Source organism: Ovis canadensis, chromosome 7, assembly GCF_042477335.2.
Source record: "Ovis canadensis isolate MfBH-ARS-UI-01 breed Bighorn chromosome 7, ARS-UI_OviCan_v2, whole genome shotgun sequence".
In the NCBI taxonomy this organism is placed as follows: Eukaryota; Metazoa; Chordata; class Mammalia; order Artiodactyla; family Bovidae; genus Ovis; species Ovis canadensis.
In genome coordinates, this window is record NC_091251.1 from 34,403,163 (window position 1) to 34,412,154 (window position 8,992).

The window sequence follows — 8,992 nt, forward strand, 5'->3', positions numbered from 1 at the left end:
CCATGTTAAAATCTGTGACTATCATTCATTCATTTCATGGCTGTATACTATTCTATCACGTAACGTTGCTTTATCCTTTACTTTGTGGAGAGACATTTGGATTGTTTCCAGTTTCTTCCCCCCAGTTTCTAGAAGCGTGGCTGTGAGTATTTTTGGACAAGTCTCTTGGACACACATGTAAGAATTTCTCCAGGGTACCTGCTGGATTTGGTGATTTTTGTAGGTTGTAGGTTATGCAGATCTTCAACTTCATTAGATAATATGAAATTGTATCAGTTTATTTATTTTTGAAGTTTTAAAAAATTTTATTTTATATACAAAGCGCTGGTATTGTTTCTGCATAAGGTAGCTGTGCTGGATGATCCATTTAAAGAAGTTCAGTTAGTCCAACTTAATGAGGCCGATGTCTTTCGTGTACTGGCAGAAACTCTAGGGACGCATATTGAGGCCTGTTTCTGGATCAGACCGTGCCGGTTTGAGCAGACCTGGCAAGAGCAAGAACCCTGGCCGAATTGTCTCAGATGGCTCCAGTAGAGCTGCTGGTGATCCATGTTGTCGTCTTGGCTTCAACAAGGCTGAAATTGTACCAATTTATAATCTTACTAGCAATTTATGAGAGGTGACCTCTTAATAATAATAATGTTTTGCAATTCATGAATGTATTTCTCCTTTTATTATTAAAGCCTTTAATTTTTTCTCAATGGTTTTATCGTTTTCAGACTTGCATATTCAAGTCTTAAAAATCTTTTGTTAAATTTACCCCTTCAAGTATTTCATATGTTTTGGTGGTGTTGTAAATTTTTTTTTTTAAATTCAATTTCTAATTGTTTATTGCTAGCATATAAGGTAGTATCATAGGCTTCTCTATAAGGGCTTCCCAGGTAGTTCAGTGGTAAAGAATCCGCCTGCAATGCAGGAGATGTGGGTTAGATTCCTGACTGGCGAAGATTCAGTGGGGTCCTGAGAGTCACATGGGACTCAGTGACTAAACCGCCAAGACAATAGGTTTCCCCGCAAGAATCTGATATTCTACAACCTTACTACACTTTTTCATTAATTCTAGGAACATTTTGGGGTAGATTCCTTAGGATTTTCTACATAGATGATTATGTCATTTGCAAACAAAGACCATTTTACTTTCCCTCAACCCTCCCTCCCTCGTGTGGTTTTTTTTATTTTTTATTGAGGTATAATTGACAAAATTGCAAGGTAATTAAAGAGTAGAGAGGTGATGATTTGATAGCTGTATATACTGTTAAAGGATCCCCCCCAGAGTTAATTAACACATTCATCACCTTACACATTTACCTTTTTATTTGATAAAAACATGTAAGTTCTACACTCTTCAGTTCAGTTCAGTTAAGTTGCTCAGTCGTGTCCGACTCTTTGCGACCCCATGAATCGCAGCACGCCAGGCCTCCCTGTCCATCACCAACTCCCGGAGTTCACCCAGACTCGCGTCCATCAAGTCAGTGATGCCATCCAGCCATCTCATCCTCTGTGGTCCCATTCTTCTCCTGCCCCAAATCCCTCCCAGCATCAAAGTCTTTTCTAATGAGTCAACTCTTCGCATGAGGTGGCCAGAGTACTGGAGTTTCAGCTTTAGCATCATTCCTTCCAAAGAAATCCCAGGGTTGATCTCTTTTAGAATGGACTGGTTGAATCTCCTTGCAGTCCAAAGGACTCTCAGGAGTCTTCTCCAACACCACAGTTCAAAACCATCAATTCTTTGGCTCTCAGCCTTCTTCATAGTCCAACTATCACATCCATACATGACTACTGGAAAAACCATAGCCTTGACTAGACGGACCTTAGGTCGGTAAAGTAATGTCTCTGCTTTTGAATATGCTATCTAGGTTGGTCATAACTTTTCTTCCAAGGAGTAAGTGTCTTTTAATTTCATGGCTGAAGTCACCATCTGCAGTGATTTTGGAGCCCCCAAAAATAAAGTCTGACACTGTTTCCCCTGTTTCCCCATCTATTTCCCATGAAGTGATCGGACTGGATGCCATGATCTTCGTTTTCTGAATGTTGAGCTTTAAGCCACCTTTTTCACTCTCCTCTTTACTTTCATCAAGAGGCTTTTGAGTTCCTCTTCACTTTCTGCCATAAGGGTGGTGTCATCTGCATATCTGAGGTTATTGATATTTCTCCCGGCAATCTTGATTCCAGCTTGTGTTTCTTCCAGTCCAGCGTTTCTCATGATGTACTCTGCATAGAAGTTAAATAAGCAGGGTGACAATATACAGCCTTGATGTACTCCTTTTCCTATTTGGAACCAGTCTGTTGTTCCATGTCCAGTTCTAACTGTTGCTTCCTGACCTGCATACAGATTTCTCAAGAGGCAGGTCAGGTGGTCTGGTATTCCCATCTCTGCACTCTTAGCAACTTTCAGTTACACAATACAGTGTTATCAATTATATTCACCCCATTCGGTTTCGATCCCTGGGTTGGGAAGATCCCCTGGAGAAGGAAATAGCAACCCACTCCAGTACTCTTGCCTGGAGAATCCCATGGACGGAGGAGTCTGGTAGGACCACAGTCCACAGGGTCGCAAAGAGTCGAACATGACTGAGCGACTTCACTCACTTCGCATATGAGATCCTCATACTTTATTCATCTTATAATTGAAAGTTCGTAGCCTTTTAGCACAGAGAAAGCAATGGCACCCCACTCTGGTACTCTTGCCTGGAAAATCCCACAGACGGTGGAGCTTGAAGGCTGCAGTCAATGGGGTCGCTGAGGGTCGGACACGACTGAGCGACCTCACTTTCACTTTTCACTTTCATGCATTGGAGAAGGAAATGGCAACCCACTCCAGTGTTCTTGCCTGGAGAATCCCAGGGACGAGGGAGCCTGGTGGGCTGCCGTCTCTGGGGTCGCACAGAGTCGGACACGACTGAAGTGACTTAGCAGCAGCAGAAGCCTTTTAGCAACCTCTCCCTATTTTCTCCACCTCAGCCCCTGGCAACCACTTTTATACTATCTGTTTCTATTAGTTCAACTTTTTTTTTAAGATTCCACATGTAAGTGATACAGTGTAGTGTTTGTCTTTGTCTGGCGTATTTTACTTGACATAATGGCCTCCAGGTTCATCCATGTTGTCAAAAATGTCAGGATAAAGGCTGAATAATAGCCCATTGTTCGTATATACCACATTTCCTTTATTCATTCATCTGTTAGTGGACAGGTAGGTTGTCTCCATACCTTCCTTGGCTGCTGTGAGTATGCTGCAGTGAACATGGGAGTACAGATACCTTTTGAAACAATGATTTTTGTTTCCTGTGGTTGTGTATCCGGAAGTGCGATCGCAGAATCTTCTGCTAGTTCTGTTTCTTGAGGAATCACTGTACTGTTTTCGGTGTGATAGTACTAGTTTACATTCCCACCAACAGTACACAAGAGTTCTCTTTTCTCCACATCTTTGAGAGCATTTGTTATCTCTTTTCTTTATAGTGAGAGGCATCCTAATAGGTGTGAAGTGATACCTCATTGTGGTTTTGATTTGCATTTCCTTGATAATTAATAATGTGAATCACCTTTTCATGTACCTGTTGGCCATTTGCGTGTCTTCTTTGGAAAAATGTCTATTCAGGCCCTTTGCCTATTTGAATTGGATTGTTTATCTTTTTTTGCTATTGATTTATGAGTTCTTTGTATATTTTGAATATTAACCCCTTATCAGGCATGTGGAATCTTTAGTTGTGGCATGTGAACCAGGGATTGAACCTGGGTCCCCTCCATTGGAAGCAAGTTTTAGCCTCTGGGCCACCAGGGAAGTTCCTATTTTGGTAGTTTGTCTTTCGAGAAATTTATCCATTTGATCTAAGTTGTTAAAAACATTACCATAAGTTGTTCATAATGTTCCGTTATTACTTTTTAATGCCTAAGGAATCCATAGTGGTGTCTACTTACTTGTTCCCCTTATTGGTAATTTGTATCTTCTGTCCTTTTCCCCCAACATCCTCTCAGTCTCAAGTCCAGATGAGCAACTCTTCTTCCACAAGCTCCCGTAAGTATCTCAGAACTGAGATTTGCTTGGCTTCGCTGGTCTGATTTTAGTGATATGGCCATTCCTGAGCCAATAGCCATGGTTATGCTCTAACTGGTTGGGGATGACGTCATGCCATGTCGGTTACGTGAACTGAGAAGGGAGAGGGGCTTTATTAAGATCAGGGACCTACTACTGTAAGAATGGGAAATGGATTTCAGGCAGATAGTTCAGTCCAGTTCAGTTCAGTTGCTCAGTCGTGTCTGACCCTTTGTGACCCCATGAACTGCAGCATGCCAGGGTTCCCTGTCCATCACCAACTCCCGGAGCCTACTTAAACTCATGGCCATTGAGTCGGTGATGCCATCCAACCATCTCATCCTCTGTTGGCCCCTTCTCCTCCCGCCTTCAGTCTTTCCCAGCATCAGAGTCTTTTCCAATGAGTCAGTTCTTCACATCAGGTGGCCAAAGTATTGGAGTTTCAGCTTCAGCATCAGTCCTTCCAGTGAGTATTCAGGGTTGATTTCCTTTAGGATGGACTGGTTGGATCTCCTTGCTGTCCAAGGGACTCTTAAGAGTCTTCTCCAACATCACAGTTCAAAAGCTTCAATTCTTTGGTGCTCAGCTTTCTTTAGAGTCCAACTCTCACATCCATACATAACTTTTTTTTTTCTCTAATATAAAGAAGTCTAAAAACTTATATAGCCAAGTTTATAAGTTTATGTTTTTAGTTCTATTGAAAAAACTCCCTACATATCTTTTAAAAAAATATACATATTTATTTGGCATGCTGGGTCTTAGCTGTGACACTTGGGATCTTTCATCTTTGTTGCAACTTGCAGGATCTTTAGTTGCAGTATGCAAATTCTCTTTTTTTAAATTTTTGGCTGTGCTGGGTCTTTGTTGCTGTGTGCAGGCTTTCTCTGGTTTAGGTGAGCAGAGGCTACTCTCTTTTTCACTGTGCCCAGGCTTTTCATTGTGGTGTCTTCTCTTATTGCTAAGCACAGGCTGTAGGGTGCTTGGGCTCAGTAGTTGTGGTGTGCAGGGTCTAGTTGCCCTATGGCATGTGGGATCTTACCAGACCAGGAATCAAACCCATGTTCCCTGCATTGGCAGACAGTATCTTAACCACTGGCCCACCAGGGAAGTCCCCTATGCATCTTTAATGAGATAATTTTTATCCAGATTTTCTTTTTCATGGTTTTACTATTTATTTAATTATCCTGAATTTATTTCAGTTTAAGATATGAGATGAGGATCTAACAACTTTTTCTGCAAGGTTCCAGGTAATCTCTTCATTTATCTTCATTTATACAGCTTATTCCTTCAGTAAAATATAGTACCCAACACCTAACATAGAGCTTTATCAGGCCCTGAGCTAAGCATTCTGACATACATTAATAATATTTATAAAGATTCTATGAGGTAGATATATTATTATCTTCATATATATATATATGTTGTTGTTCAGTTCCCAAATTGTGTCTGACTCTTCGTGACCCCATGGACTGCAGCATGCCAGGCGTCCCTATCCCCTACCATCTCCCGGAGCTTGCCCAAATTCATGTCCATTGAACTGGTGGTGCCATTCAACCATCTCATTCTCTGTTGCCCTCTTCTTCTGCTTTCAATATATGTGATGCAAGAAGTATTGCTAATTTAAGCTCAAATGGCTAATAGCTGGGAATCTAAACTTAGGGGGTGGACTTCTAGTAGCTGTTTCAGCCTCTGTGTTATATTACCTCCCCAAGTCCTTGATGTTCACAGCATGCCTTTGCAGCTAGAAAATGGCTGCTGTACCCATGCATATTTTTATTCCCACCAGTTAGCTTGTACCAAGAATCAGTTGTTCCCAAACCTTGATTTGATAATTGGACTTGTTGCTATAATGACATTTTTAACTAAATAAAGATAAACCAATGAAATATGAGTATTAAAAACAAAGCTATTTCTGCAAAAACAAAATTCAGTCCTTGCGATAGATTCCATAAAGTCAGAAAATGAAAAAAGTTGTTGATTGAGGTGTGGGCAAGGACTGTGAAGGCTGGCAACAGGCAAACAAAATGCGAAAATTCTAGAATTCTGTTCACAGATGTTTCTCTGGCATCTTTACAATTTTTGTACCACTGAAGCAGATCCTAAAATTTCATATTGCGAATGTCGTTTAAGCAAGAAAGACTACAACAATCATAATATTCATACTCAAAGAAAAGAATATTTATAGGTTAGTGAATACGTGTTTCTAGCTTTTAATTTCAAATAAATATTTAAGGCATGTATCACTTTTAAATTGATCTTCTGCTCTAACGTTTTCCCAATAATGTACTAGATCCCAATCTTTTTAAAAGACAACAGTCTTCTATTGTGGTTAGCCAATAGTCTTGGCATTATTTATCCTCTGGACTGTCTCTTCTTTAAAGATTAGAAAGTCTACTTTGTTTTATTGTTGTTATTTTCTTGGCCTCACCACGTGGCTTGCTGGATTTTAGTTTTCTTTCCCACCCAGGGATCAAATTCATGCCTCTTGCAATGGAAGCTTGGAGTCCTAACCAGTGGACCACCAGGGAATTTCCTAGAAAGTCTACCCTAATCATCTATTAGATCTTTATGTCTAATCTGCATCATTTTTCTAGACTATCCAATTCCACTGTTCTATTTGTTTGTTCTTAAGTTAGTGTTTTAATACCTGACACTTTTTTTGTTCAATATTTCTTGGCTATTCCACCTCATTAATTTTTCTGGACACAATAATTCTGAAGTCTATCATAAATATATTCTCATTGAGAATATTTTCATTGATTTGTAAAGGTTTTAGTGAAGAAGGTATGTTAAATTGTAATTTGAAATGAGGCCAGATTAAGACACTCAGGGCAGTCCAGTTGTTAAGGACTCTGCACTTTCACTGCTGAGGGCCCGCGGTCAATCCCTAGTCAAGGAGCTAGGTAAGACTCCACAAGCCAAGTGGCATGGGCAAACAAAACAAAACATACAAACAGAAATGACAACAGGACTTCCCTTGTAGTCCAGTGGTTAAGAATCTGCCTGCCAGTGTAGGAAATATGGGTTCTATCCCTGGTCTGGGAAGATTTCACATGCCACCGGGCAACTAAGCCTGTGGACTTGAACTACTGAGTCCAGACACCTTGCTGCTGCTGCTGCTGCTGCTGCTAAGTTGCTTCAGTCGTGTCCGACTCTGTGCGACCCCATAGACGGCAGCCCACCAGGTTCCTCTGTCCCTGGGATTCTCCAGGCAAGAACACTGGAGTGGGTTGCCATTTCCTTCTCCAATGCATGAAAGTGAAAAGTGAAAGTGAAGTCACTCAGTCGTGTCGCAACCCCATGGACTGCAGCATACCAGGCTCCTCCATCCATGGGATTTTCCAGGCAAGAGCACTGGAGTGGGGTGCCATTGCCTTAGAGCTCTGCAATAAGGGAAGCCACCATAATGAGAAGTCTGACCACCACAACTAGAGTAGCTCCTGCTCGGTGCAACTAGAGAAAGCCTGTGTGCAGCAACAAAGACCGAGTGCAACCAAGACCCAAACAAAAGCCTGACGACAGAGAAACCAAAAATCACTCAGATGCATTCTAGGATCAGAAAGACATACCAGACACAGCTGTGGTACACTGAGTTTTTTATACTGTCTGACAAGACTGCATGAGCCAGTAATGATAAATGTAAGAAACCACTGTAGATTATAGCATTTGCTAAGAAACTGTCTGAGAGAAAATAGTTCAGGGAGATCGGGAAGCCGCAGTATTTGGAGAGGTTCAGGAAAGGAGCCAACTTTCTCCACCCTCTCAGATCTAGCTCCTAGTTCTGAGAGGAGCTTGCTAATTTGCTGGTTAAATACCTGCTTCACCTGTTTGTTCCTCAGGGTGTAGATGAAAGGATTGAGCGCTGGGGTCACCACGGTGTTGAGCAAGGCCACCAGCTTGTTCCTATCCTCCCCCTGGCCGCCCTTGCCTGACCGGACATACATGAAGATGCAGCTGCCATAGAAGAGAGAGACAACAGTGATGTGGGAGGAACAGGTTGAGAAGGCTTTCTGCTTCTCCTTGGCTGAGGGGAGGCGCAGGATGGTGTGGAGAATGTGGCCATAGCAGGTGGCCGTCACGGACAGAGTGCCCAGGAGGCAGACGTTGGCCAGGATGAAACCCAGAAGCTCGATCAGACTTGTGTCTGCACATACGAGTTCCAGGAGTGGAAAGCTGTCACAGAAGAAATGATCAATGATATTGGGACCACAGAATGGCTGCTGAAATGTGAGGAAACTTGGAATGATGTTGAGAAGGAATCCCGTGATCTATGAAGAAAGAACTAGCTGGACACAGACCCTTCTGCTCATGATGGTGACATAATGCAAGGGGTTACATATGGCCACATACCTGTCAAAGGACATCACTGCCAGTAGGAAGAACTCTGTGGTGCCCAGGAAGAAATAGAGGAAACTTTGTAGGAAACAGCCTGTCAGGGAGATGGTCCTGTTTCCAGTCAGGATGTTGGTCAGCATCTTGGGGAAGATGACCGAGGTGAACCAGATCTCTAGGACAGCAAAGTTGTGGAGGAAGTAGTACATGGGGATGTGGAGGCACCTGTCCATGAGGGTGAGGACCACGATGAGCAGGTTCCCCAGTAGAGTGAGGAGGTAGGTCAAGAGGAGCCCCAGGAAGAGGAGCATCTGCAGCTCACAGGCATGTGAGAGCCCCAGCAGGATGAACTCGGTGACAGTGGTGTGGTTCCCCGTGGCTCCTCTGGCCTCTGCTGGGAATGACCAATCAGAGGTGTGCAGCATCAGGAGTTGTGATGTTTCTGGATCTGAGGACACTTGGAACTGAAAGGAAAGAGGGATTTTGAGCTGAAGGAATCCTTTATTTCTTTGACCTACAAGTCCTGTTTTCTCCTTCCTCAGGCTGGTTGTCCAGACCCCTCTTTGAGTTAGCATTGAGTCACATACATTGACCCATTTATCTGGTATTTTTTGGGAAAAATTTCACCTT

At 42.5% G+C, this 8,992-nt stretch overlaps 2 pseudogenes; both read right to left on the minus strand.

Annotated features, from left to right (window-relative positions):
- Window positions 1–381: 381 nt before the first annotated feature.
- LOC138444080 (small ribosomal subunit protein uS14-like) lies at window positions 382–560 on the minus strand (annotated as a pseudogene).
- A 7,004-nt stretch (window positions 561–7,564) lies between these two features.
- Window positions 7,565–8,787, minus strand: LOC138443994 (olfactory receptor 6E1-like; annotated as a pseudogene).
- Between the last annotated feature and the right edge of the window lie 205 nt (window positions 8,788–8,992).